At 40.9% G+C, this 15819-nt stretch overlaps 1 protein-coding gene and 1 non-coding gene across 2 annotated transcripts in view; one reads left to right on the top strand and one right to left on the bottom strand.

Annotated features, from left to right (window-relative positions):
* The window catches only part of LATS2 (large tumor suppressor kinase 2), a 98438-nt gene that overhangs the window by 49015 nt on the left and 33604 nt on the right, over positions 1-15819 (bottom strand). The gene's annotated exons all lie outside the window — the stretch shown is intronic.
* LOC135273896 (small nucleolar RNA U13) lies at positions 6931-7034 on the top strand. Its single transcript, XR_010341684.1, has one exon. It is a non-coding gene; the product is annotated as a small nucleolar RNA U13 (small nucleolar RNA).

Genomic DNA, 15819 nt, shown 5'->3' with positions numbered 1-15819 from the left:
ATTGAGGACACTGTCCCAACCACTGATGTGTGGCTTAAAGATAATAAATAAAGTGAATCTGCAGAGAACAGCAAGGCTAAGAGCATGTCCTTGGTCCAATCTGCTGTGGACAGTGCTGCTCCTTGGGTCCACGCTGCAGTTATGCACTGTGGCCCTCACAGTGCCCCAGGGCATCTTTTACAGTGCCACAGAGACTAATTCTGCCATCAAGCAGCAGAGAGTGAAAGCTCCTTGGTCTTCTCAGTTCTACAAACTGTTCTGACAGGGAAAAAACAAAAACTGTACTTTGACTATGTTTCCACACTTTCCTCTTCAGAGAAGCTGATTTTTTCTGACTGAACTGAAAGCATAGTGGGCCTGGGTGAAATAGATGAAATAGGAGAGAAGACTATTTCCATGGGTTCTCAAACTTGTGGAGGAGCTCTGAAAAATACCAATGCCCAGAATCCACCCTGGACCAATTAAATCAGAACTTCTAAACAGAAGTGTTTGTATGTGTGCCTGTGTGTGCATGCATGTGTGCCTATGTGAGTGTGCAGACGTGTGTGTGTGTGCATGTATCTGTATGTGCATATGTGTGTGCATGTGTGTGAATATCTGTCTATGCCTAAGTGCCTGTACTAAGTTGGGATTGAGAACCATTGCTGAAGGCCATGCGTCTACCTATATGATCTCAAATTCCCCAAACGCAATCCCCACTGGCCCCGAAAGCCTAAACTCCCTGACATCTCACCTTTAGACTATATGATTAGAAGGTTCTTCCTGTATCCTGCAATGATCGGTCCAGGTGAACCTTGCACCCACTGGCCCTTGCTCTAACCACACAAAACACATCATGTCCCTCATTCAAAATGTTTGAAAGATCAAATGAACTTTACCAAAGTGAGAGGAAAGCTTTTTATTGATTGTCAGGGTACTTTTAGGAATCCTGCATTTACTGCCTGAGCCACAGAAATGGAATACTGAAAGAGAAGAGAGATGAGGGCTATAAAGCAAACACACACAAGGCCAATTTAGACATGAGAGTGCGGATTTATGTGTTTTTGTAATACTGAAGTTGGTATAAACAGAGCTATCCACCCTGAGAGAGAATACAAGATCCTCGCTATGTTCATAAAGGGATTTTACAGATACTTTTTTGGGGGGTGGGGGGGAGGAGCCACAATGCCCTGCTTTAAAGGAAATAATCATCTTTCCTGGAACACATCTATGATCTTGATCGTATACAAATAAGCAATAAAGACTCCCCTCTTTACTCTCCAGATGGACGCTTGGCCAAGGGCATTTTGGTTTTCTCTGACTAGCCAAGAAAGGAGGTATGGGGGAAGCCGCCCTGGCCCCCAGAGCCCCAGGGGGCAGTGTGACTTGGGCAGCGGGGGTGGGGGCAACCAGCTCCCACACAGGAGAGGCAGCTCAGGGCTTCTTTTTTTCCCGGAAAGCTAAAAAACCAATTTTCATAATTCCCTTTTTTTTCTTTTTAGAGATGGGGTCTCACTCTGTCCCATCCTCCTGCCTCAGCCTCCCAATGCGCTGGGACCACAAGGCTCACCCCCTCACCAGGCCCAATTTTCAATGTGAAAGCTCCTGGTTTTTAAAAGTTGAAAACACATTTTTAAAAAACTTGTAAGACACTGTGAGGGTCAAAAAACACCCAACTGCAAGTACACAGATCCCCGCACTTCCCGTCCTTGGCTTCTATTCTTGCGGTGGGGCCTGTACTCTCCACTCTGCCAGACAGCCTCTGAGATTAAGGGTCAACAACACAGCAAGGTCTTAGGATTTCAAAAGGATGGGAGGGAGGTCCATTTAGTGACATATTTTCTGTGACAGGCTTAAAAAAAAAAAACACCTCAGGGGGCTTTGGAAAATAAGCAGGCATCCTCAGGAAGGATCCCCCCACCCAGGGAAGTTTACAGACCTTCCCCAGAAAGGTTAAAGTGTCTGACTGCACATGCAAAAAAGAAAAAAAAAAATCAACTTGAAAAATAGCAGAAATGGGCTGGGTGCAGTGGCTCAGGCCTGTAATCCCAGCACTTTGGGAGGCCAAGGCAGGGGGATCACTTGAGGTCAGGAGTTCCAGAGCAGCCTGGCCAACATGGTGAAACCCATCTCTACTAAAAATACAAAAAATTAGCCAGGCGTGGTAGTACATGCCTGTAATCCCAGCTACTGAGGAGGCTGAAGCAGAAGAATTACTTGAACCCGGGAAGCAGAGTTTGCAGTGAGCCGAGATTGTGCCACTGCACACTAGCCTAGGCAACAGAGTGAGACTCTGAATGATAATAAATAACAATAAATGATAATAATATAAAAGTTAACCCTTTTTAGATTAGCTGAACTTTCAGTGGGGTTCAGTGGCAGTTCTGGCCAGGGCATATCTATAAATTGAGGACGGCCCTGAGAGAGCTCTTCTGGCACAGGGCCTCATTGATAACGTCTCACCTTGACAGTCACCACTGACCACCATCATGCTGTCTCACAGAAATACAACTCGAGCCACATGTGGAATTTTCAACTGTTTTATACCCACATTAAAAAAAAATAAAGAATATTGATGTTAAAATATGTATAATTCAACCCAATACATCCAAATGTTAACATTTCAACAAGTAAGCAAGGTCAGAAATACTGACATTTTATATTCTCTTTTTTGCACTGTCTTCCAAATCCGGTGTGTATCCTATACTCATTGCACACCTCAACTGAGACAAGCCTCACCTCAACGTTTCTATGGCCACACATGGCCTGGTGCTGTCCCTGCAGGCTCAGCCAGGCCCAGAGACACCCACATTTATGTACAGTCCTGCAGACGAGGCTTTCCCTGTAACTTTTTGTCTGGTTTTGTTTTTTGATTCATGAATTTTTATATATTTGACAGGTTACTATCAATTATAATTAGTATTCCTTTATGGCTGATCTACTACTTGCTACTCCCATTAAGTCTGTAAGATAACTTTAATGAGGTATAATTTATGGTCGTGGGGCCATGTGTGGTGGCTCACACCTGTAATCCCAGCACTTTGGGAGGCCAAGGCAGGCAGATCACCTGAGGTCAGGAGTTCGAGACCAGTCGGGCCAATATGGTGAAACCCTCTCTCTACTAAAAAAAAAAACACAAAAATTAGCTGGCTGTGGTGACTCATGCCTGTAATCCCAGCTACTGGGGAGGCTGAGGCAGGAGAATCGCTTGAACCCAGGAGGCAGAGGTTGCAAGGAGCCGAGATCATGCCACTGCTCTCCAGCCTGGGCAACAAGAGCAAAACTCCGTCTCAAAAAAAAAAAAAAAAAAAAAAAAGGTCATAGGTCAGGAAGAGTTTCTGGTTAGCATCTGAGGGAGGTGGACATGGGATCATCTTCAGGAAGACCTGTGGAGGGTTTCTTTAAAGGAATGGTACCATCCTGTTCAATAACTCTACCTTTTGGTGTCATGCAGGCGGGATCACTTAGGTTCTATCCCTATTCATGACACACGAGGTAGTATGCCATGAAACTGATCGTCATTAGGTCTCCACTCATTGACCCAGACAGGTTCAGGTCTTGACTGACACTGCTCACAACATTATCTGGACATACTAAATTTATGCTGGTCAGCTGGTTCATACATGGTGAGGTCTCCCGTCCTCAGCACAGAGGAGGAAGTGAAATTATTGCTGTGACCCCTCAATATTCCAGGCTAGACAAAAGCAAAGTTGTGGAGATGCTACTGATGGCCATGTGGCCCTGGAGGTCTGGGTTGGTTTTTTCACCAACGTTGACTCTGACTAGGACTGGATTAGGGACCCCTGTCATAAGGTTTGTTTCAAGTACAGCCTGGTTGTGGCCTTGATTTTGCCTGATGTTTTGGAAGAGACTCTCCTTCCAAGAACTAGCCTGACCATCCTTAATCCACCTCTGAAAGCACTGGCCATAAAGAGGGTTGCCCATGAGATCAACCCTAATCCCTGGAATACCCATCAGATGCCCCACTCTCCGCTAGGCATAGGAAAGAAGAGAAGGAAACTAATTATTTGCATCTATTGTAACTGGATCGTTCAAGTATGAAAGATGTATACACCAATCACAACAAAGATACAAAATATTTCCATCAATCCCCAAATCTTCTTAGTGCCCCTTTATAGTACTCCCTCCCTTCATCCCACCGTAAGTAACTAATTATCCACTTTTGTCACTATAAATGAGTTACCATTCTCCAAACTACTAAATAAATGAAATCGTATAGTATGTCCTTTTTGTGTTCAGCATCTTTCATGCAGCATAATTTTGAAGTCCAATGATACTGCTGTATAAGTGGTCCCTCAATTGGTTGGTAGTATTCTATTGTAGGATGTGCCAAAATGTATCCATTCAACTGTTGATAGACATTGGGGTCATTTAGTTTTTGGCTATTACAAATAAAACTGCTATAAATATTTATGTACAAATCTTTTCATAGACATATGTTTTCATTTCTCTTAAATAGACACATAGGACAGGAATGACTGAGACATATGGTAGGTATATTTGACTTAAACTCTTTTGGCCTGGCACCATGGCTCATGCCTATAATTCCAGCACTTTGGGAGACATAGGCAAGAGAACTGCTTGAGCCCAGGAGATGGAGACCAGCCTAGGCAACATAGCAAAACCCCATTTCAATTTTTAATTTTAAATAGTAAACTGCTTTACATTTCTACATGAATTGTAAGAAAATTCCAATTGCTGCACATTCTCACCAATACTTAGTATTATCAGACCTATATACATTAGCCTTTCTAATAAGTATGTAGTAGTATCTCACTGTGGTTTTAATTTGCATTTCTCTGATAAGTGATGTTGCGTATCCTTCCACGTGCTTATTTGCCATTCCTGTATATTTTTTTTGTGAAGTGTCTACTCAAATCTTTTGCCCATTTTTAAGAGTTTGTCTTTTTATTATTGAATGGTAGTTCTTTATATATTCCAAATATGAGTCCATTGACAGATATATGTATCAGAAGTATTTTTTCTCATTCTGTGGATTGAGTTTTGCTGTTTTAATGTCTTCTGAAGAGTAAAGATTTTTCATTTTGGAAACATCCAATCTACAAGTTTTCCTTTTATGACCCATGAATTTTGTGTCGGATCTAAGAGATCTTTGCCTTTCTCAAGATTGTAAGATTTTATCCTATGCTTTTTTCCCAAAGTTTCTAGTTGTAAGTTTTTTATTTAGGTCTACGATTCATTTTGACTTAATTTTTGTGAATAATGTGAGGTCAGAGTAAATGTTAATTTTGACTCATTAGACTATGCAGTTGTCTCAGCACCATTTGCTGAAAAAAACAAACAAAAAACTCAACCTTCCGCCCTTTTCCTCATTGAATTTTCATGGTACTCGTGTTGAAAATCCATTGTAGTAAGTCCCATGTAAGTGTGGGTCTGTTTTTGTACTCTGTTCCACTGACCTGTCTATCTAGCCTTATGCCAATGCCACGCTGTCTTGCTCAGCTCTAGAGACTATCCACAATAGTCTAGTCCAAAGTCATGACTAGCAGAAGTTTTGAAAGTAGGTAGTTCAAGTACTCCACCTATGTTATTTTTTAAAAAATTCTTTTGCTATTCTAGGTACTTTGCAGTGCCATATGAATTCAGAATCAGCTTGTTAATTTCAATTAAAAAAAAACTGCTGGGATTTTATTTGGATTCTACTGGATCTATAGATATCTGTGGGAATTGCCATCTTAACAATATTGAGTCTTCTGATCTGTGAACATGCTATGTCTCTCCATTTATTTTAATCCTTAATTTAATCAGTAATGCTTTGCAGTTTTAAGTGTACAGATCTTGCATATATTTTGTTAAATTTATCCCTGAGTATTTTATATTTCTAAATACTACTGTAAATGAAATTGCATCTTAAATTTCAACTTTCAAGTGTTCATTGCTAGTTCACAGAAAAACTACTGATTTGTATCCTGTGACCATGCTAAATTATTAGAGGAAATTATTAGTTCTGGTAACTTTTTAAAATAGGTTCCTTACAAAAAGGATCATGTCAAATGCAGATAAAGATAGTTTTACTTCTTTTCCAATCCTTGTACTTTTATTTCTTTTTCCTTTCCTTATTGCGCTAGCTAGGACCTCCAACAGAAGATGAAAAGAGGACAACACACTTTATTACTAATCTTAGAGGCAAGTTATTTGGTTTTTCCATCAGTAAATGTTGATGTTACTTTTGGATTTTACACAGATGCCCCTCAGTAAACTGAGGAAGTTGTCTTTTATTCCTAATTTGTTGAGTTTTTGGTACAAATGGCTGGTGGATTTTGTAAAATGCTTACTCTGCATCTATTGGGATGAGGAAATGGTTTTATTCTTAATGTTGTTGACATGTTAGATTATATTGATTTTCTAATGTTAAACTAACCTTGTATATCTGGCATATATCCCAGTTGATCCTGATGTATCATCTTCTTACCAAATGCCATTTACTAATATTTTGGTAAGGATGTTTGCATTTATATTGCATTTATAAAAGATATTGGAAGGCCGGGTGCAGTGGCTCACACCTGTAATCCCAGCACTTCGGGAAGCCAAGGCAGGCAGATGATAAGGTCAGGAGTTTGGGACCAGCTTGGCCAATATGGTAAAACCCCATCTCTATTAAAAATACAAAAATTAGCTGTGTGTAATGGTGCACAACTATAGTCCCAGCTACTCGGGAGGCTGAGGCAGGAGAATCACTTGAACCCAGGAGGCAGAGGTTGTAGTGAGCCAAGACTGCCCCACTGCAATACAGCCTGGGTGACAGAGTGAGACACCATCTCAAAAATAAAAAAGATACTGGAATATTAGTCTGTAGTTTTTCTTATGGTGGCTTTGACAAGTCAATATCAGAGTAATACTGGTCTCATAAAATTAGTTAGAAACTATTCCCCCCAATTAAAAATTTTAAAAAAATTTAAAAAAAAAGGATTGCTTTTGTAGTTCATGAGTATGTTGATTGGGTGTTCACACACTTGTGTGAGATGTGCCACCCTTGGACCTTGTTACAACATCGGCACATTACCCATCTGACCTGAAAAATTAAAAATTAAAAAAAAAGAAACTATTCCCCCCTGCAGGAGTTTGGCTAGGATTATGATTACTTCTTCTTTAATTGTTTAATGGAATTTACCAATGAAATCATCTGAGCCTATTGTTTCCTTTGTAGGAGAATTTTGATTATGAATTTCATATCTTTAGTAGATATTGAGCTATTCAGACTTTTCTATTTCTTCTGGTGTCAGTTTTAGTAATATTCGTCTTTCAAGAAATTTATCAATTTCATCAAAGTAGTTAAATGCATTGGCTAACAAATCTATTGTTTATATCCTCCCTTATGTTCTTTTAAATGTCTCCAGAATCCATAGTGGTGTCCCTCCATTCACTCCTGAAATTGGTCATTTGTTTCCTCTGTGGGTTCGGGTTTTTTATTAATCTTACTGATCTTTTCAAAGAAACTGCTTTTGGCTTCATCGACTTTCTCTATTGTTTGTTCTCTTCATTATTTCCTTTCTTCAGTCAAACCACTTTAAAGTGCCCACCACTTTATCCAAATCCCAGAAATGTTAATGTATTATATTTTAATTATTCAAATCAAAATATTTTTATTATTTCTTTTGTGATTTCTTCTTTGATTCCTGAATTACTGAGAAGTGAGTTGTTTAATACCCAAATATTTAGGGCTTTTGAAAATTCTTTCTCTGGCTGGGTGTGGTGGCTCACACCTGTAATCCCAGCACTTTGGGAAGCCAAGGTGGGAGGATTGCTTGAGCTAAGGAATTTGATTGAGACCAGTCTGGGCAACACAGCAAGACTTCTTCTCTGCTAAAATTAAAAAAAAAAAAAATTAGCATGGTGGTACATGCCTATAGTCCCAACTACTTGTGGTGCTGAGGCGGGAGGACTGCTTGAGCCCAGGAGGTCAAGGATGTGGTAAGCCATGTTTGTGCCACTGCACTCCAGCCTGGGCAACAGAGAAAGATCCTGTCTAAAAATAAACACAATTAATTTTCCTAATCTTTGTGGACAAAGAACATTCTGTAAGATTTCAATCTATGAAAATCTATTGAAACTTGTTCTATATCTTAACAGATGGTCTGTCTTTCGGAACATTCTATGTGCATTTACAAATAATGTGGGGTGGGAGGAGTGAGATCATCAGAAAAAATAACTATCGAGTACTATAGTTGACAAAATGGTCTGTACACCAAACCCCCAAAACAGGAGTTTTCCTGTATTAATGAACCTACACGTGTACCCCTTAACCTAAAATAGAGAGGGATGGAGAACGGGAGGGAAGAGGAAGGAAAAAAGAAAGGATGGGAGGAAGAGGGAAGGAGGGTAAGAGGGAGGGAGTATATTTTTAACATATTGAGTGTGGTCTTTTATGGATGTCAATTAAGTGGTTCTTACATTGTTCAAGTCTCCTACATCTTTACTGATATTTTTGTCTACTTTTCTATCAGTTATTGAGAGGGTTATTAAAATTGTCAAGTATGACTGTGTATTTACCTATACCTCCTTTAGCTTTTGCTGCATATACTTTGCTTCACATAGTTTGAAGCTTTGCATTTAGGCATACCCATTACTACATCTTCCTGATGTACTGACCCTTCTATTTATGAAGTGTCCCTCTTTGCCTTGAGTATACAGTCGTCCCTCAGCATCTACGAGGGATTGGTTTCAGAACCCTCCCAAAATACCAAAATCCCAGAATTCTCAAGTCTCATATAAAATGAAGTAGTCTCTGCATATAATCTACACATATCTTCCCATATATTTTCAATCATGTCTAGATTAGTTATAATACTGAATACAATGTAAATGCTATGTAAATAGTTATACTATACTTTTTTTTAATCTTTTTTTTATTGTTGTACTGTTATCTTTTGTTGGTGGTGGAGGATTTTGTTTTTTTAGATTTTCTATCTGCAATTGGCTGAATCTGCAGATGTGAAATTCATAGATATGGAGGGCCAACCATACTCCTCATCTTGAAGGGTATTGTCTGATGTTAATATTGCCACTGCATGGCATATTGTTTTCCATCTTTTTACTTTCAGTCTATTTGTGTCCTTGTATTTAAAGTATGTCTCATGTGGACAGCATACACTTGGACCTTGCTTTTTATTCAGTCCTATATTCCTTGCCTTTTGATTAAGGTGCTGCATCCCTTTGCAATGAATGTAATTATTTAGGTCTGCTATTCCTGTTTCTTTCTCTCTCTCTTTTTTTGGTATTTCATTTTAACTCCTCTATTGGCTCTGTCTCTTTGAATTACATTTTAGTGGTTGCTCTAAAGATTTTAATATACTTTTTTTTTGAGACAGGGTCTAGCTCTGTTGCCCAGGCTGAAGTGTACTGGCACCATCGTGGCTTACTGCAGCCTCCAGCTCCCAGACTCAAGCCATCCTCCACCTCAGCCTCCCAAGTAGCTGGGACTACAGACGTGCGCCACCATGTCCGGCTAACTTTTTTTTGTATTTTTTGTAGAGATGGGATTTCACCATTTTGCCCAGGCTAGTCTAGGACTCCTGAGCTCAAGTGATCTGCCCACCTCAGCCTTCCAAATACTGAGATTACAGGTGTGGTAATATATATTTTTAACTTACTACAATTGTATTAGAACATTCTCACACTGCTATAAAGAAATATCTGAGGCTGGGTAATTTACACAGAAAAGAGGTTTAACTGGTTCATGGTTCTGCAGGCTGTACAAGCATGATGCCAGCATTTGCTTGGCTTCTGGGAAGGCCTCAGGGAGCTTTTACTAATGGAGGCAAAGTAGGAGCAGATACATCACATGGTTAAAGCAGGAGAAAGAGGGCAGGGGAGGTGCCACACTCTTCTAAACAACCAGACCTCATGAGAATTAACTATCTTTTTTTTTTTTTTTTTTTGAGACGGAGTTTCGCTCATTACCCAGGCTGGAGTGCAATGGCGCGATCTCGGCTCACCGCAACCTCCGCCTCCCGGATTCAGGCAATTCTCCTGCCTCAGCCTCCTGAGTAGCTGGGATTACAGGCACGCACCACCATGCCCAGCTAATTTTTTGTATTTTTAGTAGAGACGGGGTTTCACCATGTTGACCAGGATGGTCTCGATCTCTTGACCTCGTGATCCACCCGCCTCGGCCTCCCAAAGTGCTAGGATTACAGGCTTGAGCCACCGCGCCCGGCCAAGAATTCACTATCTTGAGGACAGCACCAAAAGGGTGGTGCTAGACTGCTCATAAGAAATCGATCCCCATGACCGGGCGCAGTGGCTCATACCTGTAACCCTAGCACTTTGAGAGGCCGAGGCAGGTGGACTGCCTGAGCTCGGGAGTTCAAGACCAGCCTGGCCAACATGGTGAAACCCCATCTCTACTAAAATACAAAAAATTAGCCAGGCATGGTGGCATGCACCTGTAGTACCAGCTACTTGGGAGGCTGAGGCAAGATAATCGCTTGAACTCAGGAGGCAGAGGTTGCAGTGAGCCAAGATCACACCACTGTGCTCCAGCCTGAGCAATAAAACGAGACTCCATCTCTAAAAAACAAAAAAAGAAACCCAGCCCCATGATCTAATCATCTCCCACCACACCCCACCTCCAACACTGGGGATTATATTTCAACATAAAATCTGGATGGGGACAAATATCCAAACTATATCAACAATCTTTTTAAATGTTAATTTTGAGTTATGCTAGAAAAGGACATCTGCAATAATATATTTCCATTTAACTCCCCCAATTCATAGTGTTGTATATCAGATGTATAGGTATAATAAAACTATCAATAAAGTGTTTTTACTTTAAATATTGATGCATCTTTTAAAGAAATAAGAAAATAAAAAATAAATGTGTATTTTATACTTATTGATATCTACTGTTTCTAGTGCTCTTCATTCCTTCCTGTATATCCTTGAGCATTTTCCCCCTACACCCTCTACCCCTTTAGTATTTCTTTTAATACAGGCCCCCTGGTAACAAATTTTCTCAGACTTTTGTTCCCCTGGAAATATCTTTACATCGCTTTCATTTCTGAAGGACAGTTTTGCCAGATATAAAATTCTCGGTGGATTTTTTTTTCTTCAGCACTTTGAATGTATCATTTCAGTATATTCAGCTTTTATAGTGTCTGATGAGAAGTCAGCTTTTAATCTTATGATTCTTCTGTATGTAACATCATTTTTCTCTGGCTGCTTTCAAAATTCTGTCTTTATCTTTGGCTTTCATTAGTTTAAATATGATAGGCCTAGGAGTTGTTTTCTCTGTGTTCATCCTGCTCTTGGTTTATTAAGCTTCTTAGATTTGTACATAAATGCTTTTCACCACATTTGAGGTTTTTAGCTATTATTGTGTCAAATATTTAGATATTTCCTTTCTATTTGTCTTCCTGGATTCCAGTTTCACATACACTGGACAACCTCATACTATCCCACAAGTCACTGAAATCTCTGTTCATTTCTGTTCAATTTTTTCTATGATTTTTGGATTGGGTAATTTCTACTAATTTATATTGCAGTTTACTGGTTCTATTGCCCCACCTAATGTTATGTTAGCCAAAAAAAATTTTTTTCACTTATTCTACTTTTCAGCTTAGAGTTTCCATTTTTGTAGTTTCCATTTCTCTGTAAAGATTTACTGTCTGGGGCTGGGTGTGGTGGCTCATGCCTGTAATTCCAGCACTTTGGGAGACTGGGGCGGGGGAAGAGGGGATCACTTGAGCCCAGGAGTTTGAGACCAGCCTGGGCAAAATAGAGACCCTATCTCTAAAAAAAGTTAAAAAGTGAGCTGAGTGTGGCAAAGTATGCCTGTAGTCACAGCTACTTGGGAAGCAGAGATGGGAGGACTGCTTGAGCCTAGGAGGTAAAGCTGTAGTGAGCTGTGATGGTACCTACTGCTCTCCAGCCTGGGTGACAAAGCAAGACCCTGTCTAAAAAAAGACTTTTTGTCTGTGCATTCACTAACCCTATATTTTCTCTTAATTCTGACACATTTCCCTTTCATTCTCTGAACATATTTTTAATAGCTTTTTTAAAAACTGCGGTTAAAAAAATAACAAAATTTGTCATTTCGGCCGGGTGCAGTGGCTCACGCCTGTAATCCCAACAATTTGGGAGGCTGAGGAGGGGGGATCACCTGAGCTCAGGAGTTCAAGACCAGCCTGGCCAATGTGATGAAACCCCATCTCTACCAAAAATACAAAAATTAGCAGGGTGTGGTGGCAGGTGCCTATAATCCCAGCTACTTGGGAGGCTAAGGCAGGAGAATCATTGAACCCAGGAGGCAGAGAGTGCAGTGAGCCAAGATCACGCTATTGCACTCCAGCCTGGGCAACAGGAGTGAAGTTCTGTCTTTAAAAAAAACCCCACAAAATGTGTCAGTGTAATCATTTCATGATAGTGGTCTAAATTTGCTAAAGCCAACATCTGGTTCCTCCTGGTGCTACTGACTGCCTCACTTCCTAAGGGTCTCTTTCCCTTTTCTTTCCATGTGCAGTAATGACAGAACAGTATTGCTGATAATATGTTGCAGCAACATTGCATTCTACTGGGTTATAGGTACTCTGTTTTATAGGTGAGAGCTATGTGCTGCAGATTGACTAGATTCACATTCAAACTGATCTCTGTTCTTATGGCTTACCATTTTTTTTTTTTTTTTTTTGAGACGGAGTTCTCACTCTTTTGCCTAGGCTGGAGAGTAGTGGTGTGATCTCAGCTCACCGCAGCCTCTACCTCCCATGTTCAAGAAATTCTCCTGCCTCAGTCTCATGAGTAGTTGGGATTACAGGCACGCGCCACCACGCCCAGTTAATTTTTCTACTTTTAGTAGAGACGGGATGTCACCATGCTGGCCAAGCTGGTCTCAAACTCCTGACCTCAAATGATCCACACGCCTTGGGCTCCCAAAGTGCTGGGATTATAGGTATGGTGAGTCCCCACGCCCAGCCTCTGCTTCCCACTTTTTAAACCTAGCACCCTGCCAGTGGTCTCCCCTGTGCCTAATAATTTGGTGATCAGACACAGGTATGGGGCGATCTGGGGCTCACCCTTTCTGTGATTTTCTTGCTTCTAGGAATTCCTTCCCCCTTCCCCGCTAACTGATAGCTGGCTCCATGCTCTGAAACTTCAAGCCCATAAAGGTTCAGCTTTATGCCACACAGCTACATATGGCTAAAGGTGTGCAACAAATTCACAGGTCTGGCCCCACAAGCTCTATCTTTCAAGGGTTGATTTCTATCTGGTCTGGCTCTACTTTCTTATTGGGCTCCCTGGGGTCTCGATGATGTAAGAACAGTTTAACTGTTACCAGGGATTTGAGAGAGTTTACACGCAAGAATCTGGGTCTCTCTCCTGCAATTATCTCACTGCCTAGATTTCTCCTTTAAATTTCCAGCTGCCTTACTGGTCTTGAACTTGGGTTTCTAGCATTTTTAGGCAATAAAGCTGAAATTTTTCTTCCTCACTCATCCCAGTTTCTGTAGATACGGGATTTAGACAAAGCTCTTGGGCTAGAAAGCCACAAGCTCCCAATTTTTATACTTTCTCATCAGTATTTCAAGATTAAACTTGTCCTGTGGTGTCTGTTTTTGGACACATTCTAGTACCCTTAAAAATAGAGTTTTTTAAATCAGTTTTTATAATCATTATATCATATATTAACTCCCTTAACTCCACCACTGAACTCTTGTACCATTAGCAGAAATACTTCCCATAGAGTTTAACTAGTACACTGAGAAAGAATCTAAACTATCCAGGTGTTGAGAGGAAGGGTATCTGGTCTCAGGCACCTCTGAACCCCCATAGCCTGGCTAGTGCATGACACCCAGTAGGTGTTCAATAAGCATGTGCTGGAAGAATGGCTGAAACATGACAAGTTTACTCCTGGTTCTGCCAGTTACCTACTACCATGTGATCTTAACCTCTAGCATGTCACTTAACCTCTAGGCAAAACTAATGAAACAATTATAGTATAAGATTCCCGGGGCAATTTCAGTTAGAAAAATCTTACCTAGGAAAAGTGGTAGAGACATTTTCCAAATTTATGTTCACTGTAGCATTATTGATAATAATAAAAAAACTGGAAACAATCTCATTCTCCAAAAACAGGAAAACAGTTAAATTCTAGCAGACGATAAACTACCATTAATTTTATTTTTTTTTGAGACAGAGTTTCACTCTTGTCGCCCACGCTGGAGTACAATGGCGCAACCTCGGCTCACTGCAACCTCTACCTCCCGGGTTCAAGTGATTCGCCTGCCTCAGCCTCCCAAGTAGCTGGGATTACAAGTGCCTGCCACCACACCCAGGCTGGTCAGGAATTTCACCATGTGGGTCAGGCTGGTCTTGAATTCCTGACCTCAGGTGATCTGCCCGCCTCGGCCTCCCAAAGTACTGTGATTACAGGTGTAAGCCACTGCACCCACCTGTAAAATGTTTTAGAATAATGTTCTTAATGACATGAAGAAATTCTCTGTGTAGAAATGTTTAGAGAAAAAATTCAGTATATAAAATAAGAGCCAGACTTAGATTTTATTCTTAACCTCTCTATGTAGAGTTAACTACATTATTTGCCTTGTACAGGTTAATTTATAACACAGTTTTTTCATCTGCAAATGGAGAAAATGATACCAGTTTATTGGGAGGCTTAAGTGATGTCCACTCAAAAGAAATTACTCAAAAATATTCGTTTTGGGATGGGCACAGTGGCTCATACCTGTAACCCCAGCACTTTGGGAGGCCGAGGTGGGCGGATCACAAGGTCAGGAGACCAAGACCATCCTGGCCAACATGGTAAAACCCCATCTCTACTAAAAGTACAAAAAATTAGCCAGGCATGGTGGCAGGTGCCTGTAATCCCAGCTACTTCGGGAGGTTGAGGCAGGAGAACCACTGAACCCGAGAGGCAGAGGTTGCAGTGAGCCGAGATCGAGTCGCTGCACTCCATCCAGCCTGGGCAACAGCACGAGAAAAAAAAATTTATTTCACTTTTACAGTGAGTAGTCATAAAATGTTAGCCAATGTTAACTATTATATCTAGTTAATATATATATGTTTATTCTGCTGAATGTAATAACAGTATTGTGTTATATTTTTACTTTGCCTTTTTTAAAGCTCTGTGAAAAAAGCTAAGGCTGGGCTAAATCAAGCTTGTCCAACCCACAGCCCATGGGCCACATGCAGCCCAGGACAGCTTTGAATGCAGCCCAACACAAATTCTTAAACTTTCTTAAAACATGAGTTTTTTTTTTTTTTTTTAGCTCATCAGCTATCATTAGTATTAGTGTACTTTATGTGTGGCCCAAGACAATTCTTCCAATGTGGCCCAGGGAAAAGATTGGACATTCCGGGCTAAATAATCCCTAAGACCCTAAGAGACCTACCATGGTTCCCTGGATGGTATTGACACAAATGGAAATTCAGAAAAGAAAGAACTCAGAATTCAGAAAAGCAGGCACTGGGATGAATGGCCGGATAAGGCCACAAGGATGGGTTGTGGAAGTGGGACTCCAAGGGTGGACCATGGCTGGCTGGAGAGTGCACTCCGGGAGGCCACAGCATGAGCAAATCCAGTGCAGGAGAAAATCTCACAGACTGGTGGCAGGGGAGGTGCAGAGGGCAGACCCAATGAGAGCAGGGAGGCTGGGTCGGTACAAGAAATAGTGAAGCTTGATAAGTGGAGAGCAGATTGGAAGAGGACGGCGAGAACAGTGGTTACAAAGGGACTTGCCATTCAGGAAAAGTTCACCAGGGGAATTAGCAGGTCAGAGAGAAACCAGGTGTAGTAGAGCAGAGTACTAGCAGCAGACACTTAAGAAAAAAAAAAATAGCAGG

The sequence above is a fragment of the Aotus nancymaae genome, unplaced genomic scaffold (genome assembly GCF_030222135.1).
Source record: "Aotus nancymaae isolate 86718 unplaced genomic scaffold, 86718_ANA_hifiasm-v0.15.2.pri h1tg000009l, whole genome shotgun sequence".
Lineage (NCBI taxonomy): Eukaryota > Metazoa > Chordata > Mammalia > Primates > Aotidae > Aotus > Aotus nancymaae.
Note: the sequence above shows the minus strand (reverse complement) of the source record. Positions and strands in the feature narration are given on the sequence as shown.